The sequence below is a fragment of the Sarcophilus harrisii genome, chromosome 3 (assembly GCF_902635505.1).
Source record: "Sarcophilus harrisii chromosome 3, mSarHar1.11, whole genome shotgun sequence".
Taxonomy (NCBI): domain Eukaryota; kingdom Metazoa; phylum Chordata; class Mammalia; order Dasyuromorphia; family Dasyuridae; genus Sarcophilus; species Sarcophilus harrisii.
In genome coordinates this window covers 294,658,399-294,679,984 of record NC_045428.1, presented here as the reverse complement: position 1 = coordinate 294,679,984, position 21,586 = coordinate 294,658,399, and the positions used below count along the sequence as shown (strand labels likewise).

Here is a 21,586-nt window from a genome sequence, read left to right as displayed (position 1 = left end):
TAGAATAGATGATGAATGTTGAAGGGTATGAGAAAAGGAAAAGAATGTCATATGAGCACCAGGAAATTTAATAAACATTTATCACGTAGGACACTAGATATTCAAATACAAAAGTAAAATTTCCTGCTTTCATTTATCTTACAGTCTATGGAAATACAGTTGCACAGATTGAAAATTTTGATAGGATAGTATGAACTGTAATTTGAACTTAACCCACAGAGCAATGGAAGGCCTTTAGTCCAAAGAACACTAGGATTTGAGGAAGGGATGCAATCTAGTTGAAATGGGAATCAACTGGCTTATTCTATGGGTTCACCTGCTATGTGCAGAATTAAACGATTGAGTAACATTCCATTGTTGAAATTATTAATAGCACACTTTGCTTTCAAGAGATGAAATTTTATCTTACTATCAGTGGCTTGTCTTTCCTTCTCTATTCTTTTTTCCTCTCATATTCAGCTTTCTTCTTTTTTTTAATTTAGTTTCAATTTTTTTGTTACATTGTTACATAGGTTCTAAACTGTCTTTTCGCTCTTTGCAACCACACTAGAGGAGACCACCAGTTGACACAAATATAGTTATGAATATATATAAAACCATTTATATATATTTTGGTTTATCAGTTCTTTTTTTGAAGGTAGATAGCATCTTCCTTCATAAGTCCTTTGTAGTTAATTTGAATACTTATAACATTAGAATAGCTTAGTCATATTCAGTTTTCATCTCATTGTATAAAGTATTACTATACCACAAAACTTCCAAACATCATCCACAGGGTCATTTTTGACCTGTTTCTTATTCTTTATTTCATGCATTTAGTTTGTTGCCATATATGATACTTATTTTTCTTAATCCTTTACAAATCCTTTTCTTTTTAGGGCTTCTTCCTACCTTGGCCTAGATGAAAGGTTCTTAACTCAGGACCTGTGAATAAAAAAAAAGAAGTTTTGATAGTTATATTTCATTATAATTCATATTTTTAATCCTGTGTATTTTAAGCATTTAAAAAACATTATTCTGAGGAGGGATCCATAGCCTTTTGCCAGATTGCTAAAGGGGTCCACGATAACAAAAAATAGTTTAAAAATTCTAAATATAGTCCTAAATGAATTTTCCCCATAAACTTTTCCCTGACTATTACACTCTCTACAACAAATTTCCCAAGCCTTTAAAACCTACTTCATGGGTTTTAATGATCCAGTCCATCCTAAAGGCTGTTTCTAAATTTGTTTGTGTTGTCTATTGCTTTGCAACCAAGAGAAACTGAATATAAAACAGTGACTGAACTTAACAATGAACTGGCTATCCAAAGTCAAGAAGAATAAAGTGTCAACTGTTCTCCCAAGATGCAGCCAAAACCAAGACTTGCCATTTCAGCATTTCTGCTTAGCTTTCTTCCATAAATGAGGACATCCTTCAGCAAAAGCTGGAGTCAAAATTAAACACTTCCTTTTTTTGTTTGGTCACATATTGAAAGGCAGTAACCTCTATCTTAGAAAATAATCTACAATGTCAGAGCTTTTTCTATTTCTTTAAACCACCCACCCAGTATCTGTTAGAGCTCTCAGTTTATACTGTACTTTTAAATAGTCATAGTTAAGGAAAAGAATAAATGAATACTCAAAAATGAAGGATAAGCAAAATTTTAATTTCTTTTCAAATGAAGGCTCACCGCTTACATGTGTCTCTTCCCCCTTCCTCCCCATAAGCTGGCATTCCAGAAGTGTGACCATATGTCTCAGATTGTAGCTTTACCTTAAAAACTTTCGTTTTCAAATTATATAGCTGTCCTCTTGGCTTCCCTCATCTTCTTACCATCCCTTCCTCCCATCCCCAAGGCTAAGGGTATGGCCCTGATCTAATTATTCAATGTTAGTGCTCTATTCTGGCACACAAACTATTTCAGCATTTTATACCTTGCATTCTAAATTCTCAACTAAGCAAGAGCACATTAACCTGGATGAACATCTCTTTTCCTTTTTTCCCCCAACACATCCTCCAGCCCAGTCTATCAACACCAGATGGCAACTACATTTTGATACACTGAATATTTACCAAGTCATGTGGTGTGCTTTTGAAGTATTTTTTTAAACCCTTTCCACCAAACCAGCTGACTCATGCCTCATTCATTTATTCCTGTGTTTAACATGTTGCAATTTTAGAAACATGACCTCAGCTTTATCAAACTTTTTAGAAATGTTGTATCAGAAGTTACTGGAGGAATAACTGTATTCTGCATCCCAAGGACATCTTGTGTATTACCTCATTCCAGGTTCTCAAATAAACTGATTTGATATCCATTGTACAATTTAATAAAATCTCATCACTTGTGTGCATTATTTTTAGTTGACAATGGAAGACAACAGAAAAATATTTGTATTTAGAAAGTGATTTAATATTAATAAAAGTCAGGATTGCAGGAAGGAAAATGATATACAACCATGAAAATTAGATTTGGACTTTATGTCAAGGGACTAAAAGAAACCAGTCAACCTGATGGAGGTCAGTTAGAAGACCTTAAAGAAATTCAACCTGTTGTCAACCTCCCCCGCCTTCTTTCTCTCTCTTCGCTCTCTCGTTCTCTCTCTTGCTCTCTCTCTCCCTCTCACTCTCTCTCTCTCTCTTGCTCTGTTTCTCGATCTCGCTCTCGGTCTGGTTATTCATGGGAATCTGTGTTTGTGGGAGTACTTTCAGGATATTTTCTATGGGCAGATGCTGGTGTTCTTTAGTCTAGTTCTATGGAAAGCAACAGAAGGAAATACGGATGGATAAAAGGGTTTGGCATCGCTAAATGTGATGGAGGCCAATACAAATCATGTAGGCCAATTAGAACTCCTGTTGACTTAATGGTCTTTGAAAACTGTTTTAAGTGATTTTTTCACATTTTTATGGCTCAGTTGTGAGTCTATAGGAATGGTAGAGATGGTATATTGTTTACCTTGATGCCAAGAGCTTGATGCGTTGCACATGAAGTGGCTACTGAGAAAAATGTTTTCTTCTCTTCCTTCCTCCTCCCTCCTTACCCTTAAGGGGTTAGGGGGTGAGGCAGGAGTGGGGTGGGAGAGTGTGGGGGGTGGGGGGAGAGAAGCAACTAGCAAAGAACTTCAGAGAGCTCCAAGCCTATAGAAGTCAGAAGAGAATCTTCCAATCTAACATCTTCCATAGTCTTATTTCTTACACCATGATTTCCCCCCTCCCCTCATTACGGTGATTCCTGACACACATTGTAATGTCATGCATACGATAAGAACCCAATAAATACTTGTTGATTGACTAACTCGTTGATTCCTAATAGGGTAAGCCCTCAATGCAAAGACATATTCAGATATTAAATAGAAAGCGCTTGTTAAATTGAAATAAATCACATCTGGTGAACAGCAATTTTTCAAAACCTGTTTTCAGCCTTATCTTAAAATTCATCTTAGTTGCTCTAGAAAATACTTAATTTTGTGTGTGTGTGAGAGAGACAGACAGACATAGAGACAGAGACACAAACACACAGATTAAGTTTCTATGGGAAAAGGAGAAGCTCAAAAACTAGGTACTATTTTTATGGGCTCTTGAGATGGTGGAAGGGAGGGAGTCTTTAGAGTTTTGCCTGTTCTGCTACCTAAAAAGAGCTTTCAATTAGCAGCACCTGATTACTTAAATTCTAAGGCAGAATTTTTTGTTATTTTTATTTTTTCGAATCTTAGATCAAAGAAATTTTATCCAAGTGACACAGTATATAAAGTTTTTTTTTTCTTATGCAGAATAGAGCAAACATTCTACATTTGTGGCCCTACAAAAGGAAACATAGCCTATTAGAGATTTCCCAAGAGTAAATAGAATGAGATTTGAGCATATTGTCTTATTAACATTGGTGTATTCACTAAAGCTTATTAGTGGTTTCTCTAAAAAAGAATATTATAAAATTCCAAGGTACTCTGTTAAAACTAGAGAACTTTCCACTGACCCTTCCATTTTTATAGCCCTTTGGTATAATTAGATTCTGAAAAGCTGATATTTCTAGATTTCCTTTTTCTTCTTTGGGTTATGAGACACATTCGAATGTTTCTAAACTAGTGGAGACTCATCTCATTGACTAATAACATCTCAAATACTAAAATGCTACCAGTAAAAAACAAAAAAACAAAAACCTTTTTATTAATGTGGTTTTAAAAATGAAATTTCATTTTGTTCACAATATTTTTCCCTGTTCAAAGTTAAAAAACTTTAGAGGAAAAGTAAATTTTGGTTCTTCAGTTGAATGAATGTTATGTTTTTACTCTTTATTTTCACATTTAGGGTATATATGAATTGGGAAAGATGATCAGAAGTCAAATGTCTGAACTGTTAATCTCTTCAGATGTAATTACCATATTTTATTAAATCCCATATCCTGATCAAGTATTTGAAAATCGTTTTTTAAAAATCATTCCTGATCATTACTTGAGTCTTCAGATTGCTTGGAAAGGTGTCAGTCTGAGGATATTTAGTTCACTTGTACTATTACATTACCAGGTATCTCACTCATTACTGCCAACATTGCCCACATATGTTGCTTTTGAATTGAACTGTCATGATACCCTCTCCCCTCCCATCCCTTGACATCTTCTGGTTATTAAAATTTCATTAGGCTGGAGTAAAGTAGTTATTTCCTATAAAATTGTTGTGAAAATCAAATGAAACAATGAATTTGTGTTAACTCGCTTTGTAAAAACATGCAGTGTTGTATAAGTGTCAGCTATTATTATTGTTATTCTTATACTTTCAAATGGTACTTTATTTCTCTGTTTATCTGTTGTTATACTATTTCACACTGTTTATGAAGTCCTCCTTAGGGAGCCCAATTTCAGCACTGGACATTTTGTATCCTTGTATATAGTATTTGAGAATCTGGTACAAGTTCATAAATCCCAGGAAAGGGTGTTATATCTTACTTATCTTTATTCCTGCCCTGGTGTACTAAAACTTATACATAGTAGTTTCTTAATGAATATTTTTAGTTGAATGGAATCAACGTGTTTGAGAATGAAATAATGCATGAATAAAAAAGTATGCATTAGTGTTAAGTGTGAAAGATACAAAAAGAAAAATAAGACAATCTCTGCTCTCAAAGGATTTTTCTTCTAATAGGGAAAGCATATATATTAGATTTCACTTGCAAATCCACTATAAAGGCTATATATTCCTTAGGGTTCAGCAGCAAAGCAGATGATTAAGCACCTTCTTTAATGTCATTTTCATTGACAAAATCCCATCCATTTTAGATGTTGAACTATTTGACAGTGCCAAGAAAATTGGGGATAAGAACTTTTTTTTCCCCCAGTTCTTCAGTAGCTCTGGCTACTTAGGAATCAGAGGCTATAACACTAGAAGAAGCAGTTACCAGTTCACATCTAAATGATGACAATGAAGACTGGGCTGGAAGCAGAACTAGTGTTTGTAGGGGGAACTCTCATTCCTAGACCCTCAGAGCTTACCCAATTGTTTTTGGCAATTGGTCGGCAGGATGGCAGGTCCCTTTTCTTAGGAATTATTCTTTGATGATAGTAGCAAGAGCACTGACCTGGAATAAAGCCAGAGCCCCAGGCATAGACAGTGATCCCCAAGTGTAGACAGTGAGCCCTAAATGTAGACAGTGAGCCCCAAATATGGACAGTGAGTCCAAGTGTGATATTCTGAGGAGATTTTAGAATTATGATCCTAAGCTATCTACTTCAGCTTCTGTGAGAAGGTAGTAATCAAGATGGACATGGTTTGACTCACCTTGGCATATGCTGCCTTCTGTCTCTCAGGTTGGCTTGGTGTTTCAGCTAGGCGGGCTTGCTTGTTATAATCAGGAATGATTTATATAAGAGATAACTTATAAATAGGCAGCTAGGAAGCAAAATAGATAAAATGCAGTTCCTAGAATCAGAAAGAATTATCTTCCTAAATTAAAATCGTGCCTCAATAACTTCCTAGCTGTGTGACCCTAGGCAAGTCACTTAATCCTGTTTGCCTCAGTTTCCTCATCTGTAAAATGAGCTGGAGAAATAAATGGCAAACCACTCCAATATCTTTTCCAAGAAAACTCCAAAATGTAGTCACAAAGATTTGTTCACAACTGAAGTGACTGGACTCCAATAATCTTATAAATGGGACAATGCCTTACTTAATTTCAGAATTATTAACTTTTTAGAATTTTTAACCTCAGAAATACCTTCCTTTTTGAAGAGTTTATTTTTTCATATATTTATATAGATTGTAAAATATTTTAGAGAGGAGATAGCTAGTGGTGTATATTGCACCCAAAGTGTCTAAAGAGGAAACTGAAGTTGTATTTAAAGATTTAGATTAATTCTTAACTCCCTATCTGGTGTGTCTGACCCTAAGAAATATCATCAAGCAGTGCTTGTAATAGAGGGTAATTGCCCTAATCCTCTCCCTCCCCTCCTACTCCATCTTCAATATTTTCTTGTTGCTTCTAGAATAAAATGAGCGTCAGACTTCAGTCTGGCATTTAAGTAAGTCCTCCACAGTTTGGTTTCCACTCACACTGAAGGTCATTTCATATTATTCCCCTCCACCTGATCTCCATTCTAATCAATCAGGCCCTCTAGTTGTCCTTCATACAAGCTCTTCTTTACAAAAGTGGTCTCTCATGCTTGAGAATGTATTCTTTACTCATCTTTCCGTTTGTGGAACTCTACCTTCCTTCAAAGCATAGCTCAGGTGTCTCTCTTCTAATCATGATCTTTCCTGATCCCTCTTTTTTCCTCTTGAAATTATATATAGTGTTTCTTAGGGTTGTGTTGGAGCCAGCTTTAACCAAACTGACATATCAGTCCCAGTTGTTAAATTTTCACCTTTGAAATTATCAAACTTACAAATCAGAACGTAATTTATTATTTGTTTGTTTTAACTATCTAGATTTTTTAAAGTGATGGAGAAGATGTTAATAATACAGATTAAGCTTAAATTTGTGTCATGGGCACCCTTCCCTTCGAAAACCTTCGAAAAAATATTTACCAGAACATCCTTAAATATTGATATATTTTACTTATTTGTGTATCACCTCCAATAGAAGATAAGCTCTTTGAGGAGAGGTAGTTTCATTTTTACTTTTGTGTCCTCAGCATAGTGCCCTTTACAAAGAAGGAACTGCATAAATATCTATGGAACTGACTTGAAAGCCCCTGCCCAGCAATAGAGGTGGGGAAAGTGATTTCTTTTGTCACACCCCAGTCCAAGATAGAATACATGTGATTATTCCCACCATCTTGCCTCATAATTAGTCAGGAATATATCCTAAGATTTATCTATTTAAAATGTTATATTTGACTCCATCTTTTATAAAATGTGCTGCTCATTTTTGTTAGACATACATGAAGACAGTCTCTGGATCTGTTCTTGTGATATGGCACTCAAAGTTCTGGAACGCCAGCTTGCTACTTCTGGTGAATAGTTGGCAAAATTGATATTCTAGATCAAAAAAATAGTGCAGAAATTAAAATGGGCTGTTGACTAAGTGTTGATTGTCAGATCATTTTAGAAGTGGTCTCTGGATAAATAACTGAGGTGGAATATAGGGCAAAGAGTAAGTCTAGGTTAACAAAACTACTGCATATTATGTGATTTTTAAAAAGTACCAGTACAACTTGGGAAGAATTTTTAATATAGGAATGAGAATAGGGTATAGAAGATTTGCATTCCAATCCTGTGTGTTGCATTTTCTATAAAAAATATTTTATGTACTACCTTCTCTTTAAGAAAATTAGTGACATAAATAGGTCTTTTATCTCAGGGGTGGTATAAATTCTAAAATTAAATACTTTTAGATCTTTAATTGAAAATGTGAAAACTTTCGGGCTAGACCCTTTTTAAAGAGCTCACCTTTATAAACTTCTATTTTATATTTCAACATATGCATCTAATGTGAGGTATAAGTCAATGCTCAGCTGAAAAAAAAAAACAGTACAGTAGGCTCAGTTCTCATTTGCATATAAAATAAAAACTTTATTTTATGTTTTATGAAAAATTTTCCTTTAAGTAACAAAAATTTACAGTCATGGTTAACCTTTGCCTAACATTGATTTTTGCCAATTATAACATTATTTGTAATGTATCTGAATGACACTTTTAATTCTCTTAATCTGAATTAGTCAAGCATTGAGCATTTATTAAGCTCCTACTATGTGTAAAGCACTGTGTTAAGCCCTGGAGAAAAAATGGAAAAGATGTTGATGTAACAGTTAGTGAAAAATAATTTTTAAGTATTTGCTTCAATTTCCTCATATCTTCAGTTATAAAATGGAGATAATAACATCAAACTCCCTGAGTTGTTGTGAAAATAAAATTAGGTATTTGTACAAAACTTGAGACACAATAGGTGCCTAATAAATGTTTGTTTCCTTCATTCTTCCTTCTTTTAGAATTATATATGCAATTTTAGTATATGACAGCTAGCTGGCAAAAGTGTGCCACAACAACAGTCCAAGTATAAGCTATAAATTGTGAAGTCTTGGAATATAAAATAAAGCAAAGCAAACACTAATAGTATTTTGTCAAGATAACTTTCTGGTCAAAACAAATACTCTTTTTTAGTAACCCAAAAGGTTATTCTACACGTGGACATCACCAAATTGTTAATAGCAAAATCAAATTGATTAAATACTTTTTAATTTTTAGGTGGAGGAGCTTACCTGTATAGAGATACTATCAATTAAAACAAGGCCTGGAACTGACTGTGGATCAAATTATGAACTTCTTATTACAAAACTCAAACCTAAATTGAAGTAGGGAAAACCATCATACCATATAGGTCTGACCTAATTAGCATCTCTTATGAATTTGAAGTAGAAGTGATGAATAATTGGCTTAAGGACTTAGATCTGATAGATTGAATGCCTAAAGAACTGTGGACAGAGATTTGCAATACTATGCAGGAGATAGCAACAATCCAAACATTCCAAAGAAAAAGAAGACTAAAAAAGCAAAATGACTATTTGGTGAGGCTTTACGTAAAAGGAAAGAAAAGGGGTTAAAAAAAAGGCAGAGAGCTATATCCAACTCCGCAGGGGTCCTCATACTATGGCCCATTGGCCAGATGCAGCAGCTAAGGACATTTATCCCCCTCACCCAGGGCTATGAAGTTTCTTTATTTAAAGGCCCACAAAACAAAGTTTTTGTTTTTACTATAGTCCGTTCCTCCAACAGTCTGAGGGACAGTGAACTGACTCCCTATTTAAAAAGTTTGAGGACCCAACTGTATGAAGTTTTTCAGAAAATAGGAAGGAGAGATAAGAAGGTTTTCTTAAATGAACAATGTATAGATATAAATGAAAACAATAGAATGGAAACACAAGAGGCTTTGTGTATTTATATGCAAAGTACATCATATGAAATACCAGGTTCAATAAATCAAATGTTGGAATTTAGGTTGATGGAAAAAATATCAACAATCACAGGTATGTAAATAATACCATTCTGATGGCAGAAAGTGAAAATAAAAAGTCTCTTGATGAATGGGAAAGAGAACTAGCTTGAAGCTTGACATCCAGAAAACTAATATCTTGGTAATTGGTCCCACTTCCTGTTCAATAGAGGAAGTAGAAATGAAAGTGTCAGTTTTTATATTCTTGGACTCAAAGAGCATTTTAGATGGTGACTGTAGACGTAAAATTAAAAGATGCTTCTTTGGAAGGACAGCTATAGCAAATCTGGATAGTTTATAAAAAAAGCAAAGTCTATATAATCAAAACTATGATTTTTCCACTAGCAATATATGGCCTATGAGAGTTGGACTATAAGGTAAGCTAAATGGTAAAAAAACAATGCTTTTGCATTATGGTTCTAGAAAATATTTTTGAGAATTACCTGGACAGCCAGGAGACCAAATGAGTCAACACATAAAAGAAATTAATTCATATTCACTATAAAGTCAAATACTGAAGGTAAAGTTTACAAGCTCTTTGGAAAAGATCCTCATGTTGGAAAAGATTGAAGACAAAAGAAGAAGGGGACAGTAGAGATGATATAGGATAGATAGTGTCATAGAAACAATGAACATGAGCTTAGACAGACTTTGGAAGACAGTGGAGGATAGAAGGGCCTGATGTTCTGTAGTTTATGAGGTTATGAAGAGTTGAATGCAATTGAACAACAGAACTGCATGTGGTTAAGCTATTTTGTTGAAACAGATTAACATTTTTTTTTTATATCTAAAGTCTTTTGCTAAAGCAACTAAATTTAAGCAAATTTTGAATAAGCACTACATTTAAAAAAACTTGAATTATTAAGGAAACCCAATTCCAAATATTTTTTTAATACTTTAATATAAAGTCAACAAGCAAAGACAACAAAGCCTCAGTCACTTAGATCAGTCGATCATGTATCATACTTTCAAAATTAAAGGACAAATTTTTCCTTAGTTATAGATATGCTACCTTTCTGCAAATACATTTTAAAAGAGGAAGTTGTTTGAGTGTTGGTTGAGCAGTATCCTTTGTCAAAGCAAGATAAATCAGTTATTTTTTTAAAATAAGATAATTTTGTTTGCATAAAATACATAAAACCAGGATTCTTTCCCCATTGGATAAGTGATAATCACTGTTTTATTTATTTTTTTATTCATTAATTTATTAAGCTTTTAAATATGAAGATCACTTGAAATCATTAATAACAAAAATATTGCAAAATGAAAGAACTCTAAAGTATAACCTCAAATCTGGCAATTGGCAAAAATCACATATTTAATCAATGGTAGAGACACTACAGGAAAGCATACTAATATGCTATTGGTGGAGCTGTAAATTTGTCCAACTCTACTGGAAAGTAATTTTTAATTATGCTAAAAGTATGACTAAACTATGACTTAAATGTTCATATTTCTTTGATTCAGAAGCTCATTATACTCTAAAGGACTTATACTCCAAAGAGATCAAATTTAGAAAGATTTTGTAGTAGGTTTTGTTTGTTTCTTTGTTTCTGTAGCTCTAAAGAACTGAACGGGTGGTGTGATGACCGAGTATTTTAAAATCAGCCCAAGTCAGGAATTCAGGTTAAGGGAAAATCCTCGATCTTTATTCTTTGTGGAGGTGAAGGGGGATGGCGATAGGAATGTGAGCAGCCATGACACAAACCAGGCCAGCAGTCTCTCTGCCTCTCTTCCTGCCTCTCTCTCTCCCCCACCAAAATCGTCTCTACGTCATTTCCTATACAACACATCAAAACTTGCACAAAGAGTAGGCGGGACCATTCTTTCTCAAAACATATATTAATAGAGTATCGTCCAATTGCTATTTACCTCAGTTATTGAGGTAAATAGCAATTGGACGATACTCAGTGCATCAACTCAAGCTTCAGCCCATTGTGGGGGGGGAGAAGGGGGGAAGTGGTGAAAGTAAGTGTCCATCACTGGAAAATGGTTTTATGAAGTATGGCATAAAAGTACATAGGAATCATGCTATACTGTAAGAAAAAATGAATCTGAAGAACTCAGAGAAACATGGGAAAACACATGAACTGATAAGGAGTTAAGTAATTATAGCTCAAGGCTCTCTAGACTCTAATTAAGAGAGGGAATTCTGAATACCACTAAAATCACAGATCCAGACTAAACAATAACAGTAATAATAATCAACATTAACATAATGATTTACATGTAAAAAAGTTTTTAAAAGAAAAATCTCTAATTTGTAAAGAAGAATTCCATCAAAACCAGGTGAAGAAGAAACCAAATTTCTATCTCTATGTGTGGGACAATGACCCTTACTCAAATAAAAATCAGAGTCTTTCAAGTTAAAAAGCAAAAAAGATTTTTTTACAATTTCCTGAGAAAGGGCAACTCCAAATACAGTGTCAGTACAAGAGTGCAAAGCTCAGGCTCCAAAACACAGTATTATATGAACCCTAACATAGAAACCTCTACCCTCTTCTGACCTTTTCTTCCATTGGCTGGGGTTTCTAAAAATAAAGTATGAAGCTATCAAATACTTAATAGGACAGAGTGTTTCCCACTGGATCCAGTCCCTGCCCCCAAGGAGCTTCCATTCTAGAAAGGGAAGATAATGGTGGAAAGCAAAGGGCAAAGAACAAAAAAATTATTTTCAAATCTTAGGCCACCATCCCTGATTACAAAAGTAGATCTCTGCCCCCCAGGAGCTTACTTTCTTTTGGGGGGAGATAAAATCCACCCTTGATTATTCCTTGAAGCCCTTGTGGATTTCAGTTTTCTAATTTGTTTCATTTTTCCAATTTAATTTTTATGAAAATAGCAAAAAATAGCAAGACTTGATATTGTATCAATATTGATATTAACATTATTTGTAAGGCAAATTTCCAGAACATCAGGCATAACCATTTTCAAATATCAGTACAAATGCATTTGCCTAAATCAAAGAGCATTATTTTAGATTATCTATGCCTTCGCTCTCTTCTGTTATTTCAAATAAATAATAATCGATTCTTTTTCAAACTTTCTTTTCTTGAGAATTCAGGTAATTAATTATGTATAAAAAATTAAATAAGAACAAGGCAATGTTGAAGAAAGAACACTAAATTAGGAATCAAAAGATCATGCCTCTGATATTTGCTGTATCATAATTTGCTAAGTGACACTAGACAAAATTTTCTGAGTCTCCTCTTCCTCACTTATAAAATGCATACATTGGACTAGAAGAAATTTAAGGTTCCTTTCCATCTTGAGTTTCTGTAGTAGAGGAAAATAGTGTTCCATTGTCTAATGTATGAAAAAAACATCCTGATAGTTGCTATTTTTATTCAGCCTTCTGTTTTTTCTAGAATGAAAATTTCACCTTTCAAGATTCCTGGCTCTGACTTCTATACTCTTGCTCCCAAAAATGAATCTAGAAAAAGAATAAAGAAAGGCTTCCTCCTTGGTCTGCTGTCTAGAATAATACTTTTTATCTACATCAGACCCTCCATCATGTCATTCCTTAGTTGACATATCAAAAAAAATTTTCAAACTAAGAAAAACATGAAAATATTTTATTTTACCATTCATATGATGCTACTATTCTTTTTACAAAGAAAAAGTAAAAACATTGGAGACAAAAGGAAGACAATGAATTCCTTTTTGAAGGTGCTAGTCAGGTTAGTCCTTTTATCTCTTCTCCTTGTTCTATAATTTCTAATTTGGAGGAAATTGTAAAGAAAAATTCCATCAAAACCAGGTGAAGAAGAAACTAAAAAATTTCTATCTCTATGTGTGGGACAATATGACCCTTACTCAAATTAAAATCAGAATCTCCTAAATTAAAAAGCAAAAAATATTTTTTATAATCTTTTGTATTCAATAGTACTTTGACCCATTTGCCCCAACTGAAAATGGTGCTCACATTTGTCACGTGACAAATATTTATTTTTGCTTTCCTCCTCTCCTACTCTATGTTCACCTATTTCTCACTGAGTAAGAGAATGATCCCAACTTCTCTGTAGCTTTGGTGTTTCATGACCTGTGGGTATGTCCAATTTCTCAATAGTTAACGGATATAGTACCTGAGTCAAAAAGAAATGGTTCTGTACCTGATGAAATTACATCAGAGAAGCCAAATAGCTTAACAGAAACTGTGTTTTAATGTCAGTTATTTTGGCCTCTCTCAGAAACTGTCCATAATAAAAGTTTGCTTATACTTAGTCATTTGTTTAACTTGAGGAATCACATTACAGCTCTATGACTCAGCCTCCCTCTTGCAGGCATTGGGAAAGTAAAAAGACATAAAATAAAAATAGTTCTACAACTTAACAATACCATCCATTGTAAACTAGTGCCAGCCAGGGAGATATCAGGAAGTGGCCAGATGGGCCTAATCAGTACGTTTGTTAATTCCAGAAATTTTTCAGATATTTTGAGGCCAATTTCCTGATGAATCAGTGATGACAAAGGAATACAGCCCTTTTGAGGATAAAAAAGATGATGAGAAAGTCCCGAATTTAAGTTTGTTTAATAAAAGCTTACATTCATATATAGTGAAGGGATGAAACACTTTACATATCTTATGTTATGTGAAATAGACTCCTGAGGTACTTAGTGCCAGTAGGATTTTATACAAAAGTGGAATTTTCTACTCATCCTTGCCTTTTATTTATTTATTTATTTATTTTTATTTAATAGCCTTTTATTTACAGGTTATATGTATGGGTAACTTTACAGCATTAACAATTGCCAAACTTCTTGTTCCAATTTTTTTACCTCTTACTCCCCACCCCCTCCCCCAGATGACAGGATGATCAGTAGATGTTAAATATATTAAAATATAAATTAGATACACAATAAGTATACATGACCAAACTGTTATTTTGCTGTACAAAAAGAATCAGACTCTGAAATATTGTACAATTAGCTTGTGAAGGAAATAAAAAATGCAGGTGGGCATAAATATAGGGATTGGGAATTCAATGTAATGGTTTTTAGTCATCTCCCAGAGTTCTTTCTCTGGGCGTAGCTGGTTCAGTTCATTACTGCTCCATTGGAAATGATTTGGTTGATCTCATTGCTGAGGATGGCCAGGTCCATCAGAACTGGTCATCATATAGTATTGTTGTTGAAGTATATATTGATCTCCTGGTCCTGCTCATTTCACTCAGCATCAGTTCGTGTAAGTCTCTCCAGGCCTTTCTGAAATCATCCTGTTGGTCATTTCTTACAGAACAATAATATTCCATAATATTCATATACCACAATTTATTCAGCCATTCTCCAACTGATGGGCATCCACTCAGTTTCCAGTTTCTAGCCACTATAAAGAGACCTGCCAGGAACATTTGTGCACATACAGGTCCCTTTCCCTTCTTTATAATCTCTTTGGGATATAAGCCCAGTAGTAACACTGCTGGATCAAAGGGTATGCACAGTTTGATAACTTTTTGAGCATAGTTCCAAACTACTCTCCAGAATGGTTCTCATCCTTGCCTTTTAAAGTCCTTTCCTGCTTTAAAGCACACAGGTATAGCTGTTAAGCACACAGCTATAGCTGTTTAGCACCGAAAGCCAAATTTGAATTCAGATCCTTCTGACTAGAGGCCTGGAACTATGTCCATTATGCCACCTAAAAATCACATCCTAATTGTATGGGACAACTCTGGTGTAAGACCTTCTATCCAATTAACTAATAAGAGATTTCAAAGAGATAGCATTTATTTAATCCCTGCAGGGAGAGGCCTAGACACACCTGGGAGTCATCCCAACTCTGCCATGTGCTCCTGGCTTGTCTAGGGTTAAAAGCAAAAAAGAGCCAAGCCTTCTCATTGGATCATCCTTGACCAATGGTCACCAATGTTGGCTGCCTCCCACAGGTCCCATCACTTTCTGCAATTTCCTGTGTCTCAGTGTTCAAAGTTCATCCCTCCAGAGATCAAATGACCTCTCCAAGGTCCCAGTTCTGGGAACAGGGATCATGTGACTCAATACTGAGAAATACTTCATCTAATCAGTCCCATTCATAATCCTCTGGATTACCTCTAGATTGTTGAGTGTCTGGGTCTTAGTAGCAAAGCCCTGACCAGCTGGAGGAATAGGCTGGTGGGGATGGCTGCCTAAGGGCATCTCTCCTCCTTATTTTGTATGTCTTGTATTCTATCAGTTCTTCTTGATTATAAACTCCTTGAGGGAAAGGATCCTGGGTGGGAATTTTGTTTTGTATGTTTATAAACTCCCAGGATTAATAGTGCCATATACCTCAGAGGCACAAAATGAGTGTTGAATTAAATTTTTGTTGGGTGTTTTTCCTATCTTAATCTCTCCTTTTGACATCTAAATGCCCTGTTAGTTTTCTTTACTTAGCAGTTATAGAGCAAAATGCCAGGGCTTCAGGTTGTGCTATTAAATTAGCCTAATTCAAGCAATTCTATTTTGGGATTGTAATTGATTATTCAGTAAGGGCTAAAAACCACATGCTGGCTAATTTCAGTGTCTGCAGAGGAAGACAAATTATAAAATGTATGAATTATCTTTCTGGATACATTTTCATTCCCATAGCTAAATGTTAATTAGTTTAAATGATGTAATAGTATGCCTTGATCACAGGTGTTGTCATATGAGATTGCAGTATGACCTTGGCTTTCTCTTTTAAAATGCAAGACTTGAGAAGTTTATGTGTGAAATTCAAATAATTCCATTCATTAATAACCACTAATGCCTATAATTAAGGTACAGACTGTTAGTTAAAATAGATAACATCTTTGTTTAAATGTAAACTGAGAAAAGTGCATGCCTTTGGCAGTTGAATCAATGTAAACTAGCAAGACTTCTGAATAATGTAATCCACTCCCTTCATTTTGTAGTTGAGAAAAGCAAAGCCTAGATAGATCAAGGATTAAGTAATCAGCTCTGGGAGCCACAGACAATATGTTCTTTCTTTGTTACAGATACAGATATAAATATAGACTTCAGAAGATGTGTGACCTTAGTGATAGGGATATTTCTCTAGTAACTTAAGTAATGACAATTCTTATTCCTCCCATGAGTTCTTGTGGCCAAACAAGTTAAAGCAGTTGATGGTCAAACTTAATAAGTCTCTCTGAATTGAGTAAGGGTAGTCCTTTCATGACAGACACAAAGCCTTTCAAAGCATTTAAATTTCAACTCTCTTAGAGTTGGGGCACAGCCTTTGAGATTCTGAGACCCACATTATAACTAAACATGGAATTGGGATTTCAGTTGAGAAAGTGAAAATTATTTTAGTTACTGTTATAATCTTCCTTGACTTTACTTTGCAATTTAGTTATGTGTTACTCCCATTCCCGGTTTTTTGTTGGGGTTTTTTTCTTTTTTTTTTTTTTTTTTTTTTTTGCTTCCTCATCACCAAAGTGTTAGGTCCTATCTGTAGTCTCCAGTCAACTGCCTTTATTTTTTTTCTCTGTCATCTGAACTATATTCTTTTCACTTTTAGTTCCTGTGTTCCCAATTTTCAATCCCTTTGGGTCCCAAAATAGAATTCTTTATCAACAGTCATAGGATTGTCCTTTTAAAGCAAGAATTAACTTTGGGCATCTAAACTTTTCATTTTACATTTTATAGATCAGGAAAGTAAGCATGAGAAATGAGGTAAATTACACACACACACACACACACACAGAGTCACACAGAGAATACATGTTTGAACTAAGACATTAAGCCACACCCATTAAACTGTAAACCCTGCTTTTTTTCATAGTACAACACTAATTTGGGATGTTTACAAAAGTTGTAGGGTGATGCATTTATCCCAGTTAAGGTTTTCTGGTGCTATACCTGATTCTTTCCAGGTAGGAGTATACCCAAACCAGATCAAACAGACTTTTGAGAGTTGATTATTAAGTTTTCAGTGTGAACATTTACACACCTCGGAAATGCTACAAATTTGGTCTTGACAAATTGTTTTGTTGATTATCTGGACTTATAAAAGTTATGGAGAAAATATCAGTAATGAATATTAAACTTAAAAGTATATTATGCAAATGCTTTTGAAAGGGTGAGCTATTAAACATTTACCAATACGTTGCAGTTTCCAGGTCTAGCTATTTAGTTAGGTATCTATTAATAAATCCATTGGTCAGTCATTGTTTGTTAATTACCTAGATTATTATTGATAAAGGAGAGGGAACAACTGTAGTATGAAGCAGTGTGATGAGGAGATTACATGCTCATCACCTATCTTGTTGTTGTTGTTGTTGTTGTTGTTGTTGTTGTTGTTGTTGTTTGTCCTTCATTCTTGAAAAGGACTATGACATCAGAGAAGTGATGCCATGACATGAATGTGAATTGGATTTAAGTGAGAGAGAGCTGGGTAAGGATACCTGCCTCACTTTCCTCTCCAGAGCCTTCTAGGTCCAGTGGCAAGATATAGATCAAGATGACTGGATATGAGGGACCTTAGACATGGGATAGTCTAGCCCCTCATTTAATTGTCTCAGTAAGCTGAAACAAGTGAAAAGTCTTGTCCAATGTTATAATATCACTAGGAAGCAGAATTAGTGTGTAAATTTTAGTACTCTAAACACAAGTCTTGTGACAATAGGCTGGGTAAGAACTGGATGTAATACATGCGAATGTTGTAAAGGACCTCATGTTCTGTATGTAATTTGCTGCTTAGAAATATACTTGAATATTTATATTATTATTATATTATATTATTTTCTGTAAGGAGTGAAGGAAAAGATAGCCGAAAAAGATATGTCATGTGACATATAACAGAGGAGAGGAGATTATTGGAATTTTTCAGGAAGTGGCAAATTGATTAGAAAGTAGGAATTGAATTATTGCCTTGATGCAATAAGAACCCAGTTGATATTAGATGACATAAATCTATAGTGGATCCAATAACAGATTATCATGTTACAATATGTGAATAAGAGCAAAGAATTGCTAAAATAATTCATTACTGGGTTTAGTCACAGTATGATCGCAATGGGACAAGGAGAGCAGAGAACAAGGAAAGTAGAGGGTAGTAGTATAACGTTGTATTGATTTATCAAAGTTGTTGTTTGTCCTTCATTCTTGAAGAGGAACATGATGTCAGGGAACTTTATCAAAATATTGATATAGGGATGGGAAAAGAAAGGATTGTAGCCACAGCAAGAGTGTTTACATGAGTGGAAACTTGAGAGGATAGTTTGCTGAAGATGGACCCAGGAAGACACATTAAAATGCAATTTCTGACACGTTAGCATGTGACCCTGAATGAATTACTTAGCCTCTCTGAACCCCTGTCTCCTTATCTAAAAATGAGGAAGTTGAATTAGATGGTCTAAAAAGTTTCTTCCTTGACGCTAACAGTGTGAACCTGGACAAGTCACTTAACCCCAATTACCTCACTGATAGATGGATAGAATTAAGTGTCTTCCAGTTTTAAATCTATGATATCTAGTGATGTTATTGAACTGTGTGAAAGTTCATTAGAACATTACTCAAATGTGTGTAGAACAGTACTCAAATGTACTCAAATTCTAATTGTTCCTCTGTCTCTGACTAATTTTAGGACTTTGACAAATTTCTTCAACCTATTAGACCTCATTTTCTTCATGTGTAAAATAAAAATATTGGATCAGATAATCTCTAAGAATCTGTCAATCTGTGAAATTATTTATCTTCTGAAATCCTTTTCCATTCATCCCTAAAGGAGGGTTCTGGGGTCAAGGGTCAGGGGAGCGACAAAACCTGTTTATTCTGATGTTTTAAGTTAGATATAAGTAAACATTGATGCTATTTGGTTCTATACTATGTCAGACACTTAGATCTCAAGGCAAGTCTTTGGAGGCATTACAAAAGAGTCTGAAAATAGACACATCTTATGATCATTGTACTATAAAAATGCTTATGCTGAGGGAGAAAAAAGGCTCAGATCAATTATGCATAAATTTCTTCATGCTACTTTTTCCCAGTCCATAGTAGGGACAAGGTTTCAACAGAAGGAGACTTGAAGTACCAGCCCTGAAGTCAGGAAGACCTGAGTTCAAATCTGGCCTCAGATACTTAACGCTTCCTAGCTATGTGACCCTGGGCAAGTCACTTAACCCCAATTGCCATAGCAAAAAAAAAAAAAAAAAAAAAAAAAAAAGAAAAAGGAAAGAGACTTGAGTTGAAATAGAGAGACAACATAAAGACTGAGATGATCTGGGGAAATAAAAGGTTTATAGGCTTCCAAAGAGCTCAAAATAGTTTGTCTCAAGCATCAGCTATCTATGGCAACAATTTTCACTGGCACACAGGGTAATGACTTTGAGGAAAAAAATGCAAAATAGACAAAATTTGTCTTTCTCCCTTTGCCTCCTTCCTGAACCTTTCCTCAGTACTTTATTTTTCCTTCTATATACACCCAGTAACCTCTTACCACAGCTATTATAAATGTAGTATTCCATCCTTATTGCACGCTATCCTTATTGGGATGAGGATGTGATTTGTGATTTCATTGATACAGGGAACTTCCAGGTGGGTAAAATTCTTCTGTCAATGCATGTTTGCTATTTCTGTGCAATTTTTAATCTTGGAGAAGTTGCCTGAGCAACAGATGTTAAATAATTTTCCTGGGTTCAAAGATGAGACTTGAACTCAGGTCTTCCTGAATTGAGAAGAGTTCTCTACCCATTATGCCCTTTTTCCTACTGTCATCCAAGCAACATTCTTTCCCTAAGCACTGATTTAAGCTAGGAGTTCTTAACCTGGGAAACATATTATATGTATTATATATTTGTGTGTATGTATATATAGGTAGGGATACATAGAATTAGATATATTTACATACAAAGACAAATTATATATTGTGTATATATGTGTGTCACATGTAAGATGATTATATGTATATAATGTGTGACAGTGATATAATATATGGTAACTATATTTCAGTAAAATTGGACTCTGTTATTCTATTTTGAAAAGGGATCCATAGATTTCACAACTACCAAAGAGATCCATTACCTAAAAAAGATTTATTACTTATGTGTAGATTTGATTATCTGATCAAAGTAAGGTGACATTGAGTATTCTTTCCTACTCCAAAAGCATTTGCATTTTCAAAGAAGACCCTAATGAATCACTAATGTGTGAAATGTGATTGCCTTTCACTCCCACCAAGCATTGGGCTTTTTGGTCTTCTTAATGTCTTTTAGTCCCAGCCTCTTAACATGTGGTTCACAATCCCATATGGGATCTCATAATGAATGTGTAGATCATGAAATTATGATTTATTATCAGTAAATATTTGATTTGTATATCTAATTTATGAACTTATATGCCTGCGGTCACATAAAAGTTTCTTAAGGCAAAAAGGTGTCACAAGTGGAAAAAGTTTAAGAAGCCCTCTCTAGGTTACCACCCCTTTTCAGACCTTAGTTCACTAGAAAGTAAAATACATAGAACTGGCATTGAGAAGGCTAGACACAGTGCTAAGCAATTTTACAAATATCATCTCATTGGGTCCTCACAACAGCCAGGTTCAAAGACAGGTGCTATTATTTTCCCCTATTTTACATTTACATTCCCCTAATAGATAAGGGAAAAATGGGATTGTTATAATTACTTAGAAACAAAAAACTCAAATGCAAAAAGACATTACTGAAAAATTTTTAATGCTTCAAAGGGCACCAATATGAGTCAAGTAGAACAGAACTCATTATGCAATATATTTTCTATTTGCTTATTTACTTATTTGTAAGCATTTCATCTAGACTTTCCTACTGTCAGCTTAAAACAGTACATAAAATGAACTTTAAACAGTGAACAAAATGCCCCAAACAACCAGCCAATTCAACCAGTTCAGGGAATAAATAATTTAGATCATTGGATTGACTTTTTAATAGAGGAAACTACTGGGTAACACTTTCCAATCACTTGTACTGGTGTTGTGTAGCTTCAGATAGTTTTTCAGTAGGGGGCAGCACAGGGAGGGAGTTAAAGCTGTTCAAAGTGAAAAAGAAAAAAGGAAAAAACCCAACAGGAATAATACAGTATTATCAAAGAAACAGGGAAGAGAATGAAGATAAAATTCATCAAACTCCTAGAAGATGCCATTTTTCTTAGAAATCTCTATATCTTCTCACTACTGTGGGAGCCACTGAGGGTTCTAGAGCTCTGAAATAAAAATGGCAGTTCTGTACTTACTGATTTTGATGAAACTAATCTTTC

The 21,586-nt window shown here is 34.6% G+C and overlaps 1 protein-coding gene across 18 annotated transcripts in view; it reads left to right on the top strand.

Annotated features, from left to right (window-relative positions):
* The window catches only part of ZBTB20 (zinc finger and BTB domain containing 20), a 1,022,251-nt gene that overhangs the window by 629,467 nt on the left and 371,198 nt on the right, over window positions 1–21,586 (top strand). The window lies entirely within an intron of this gene.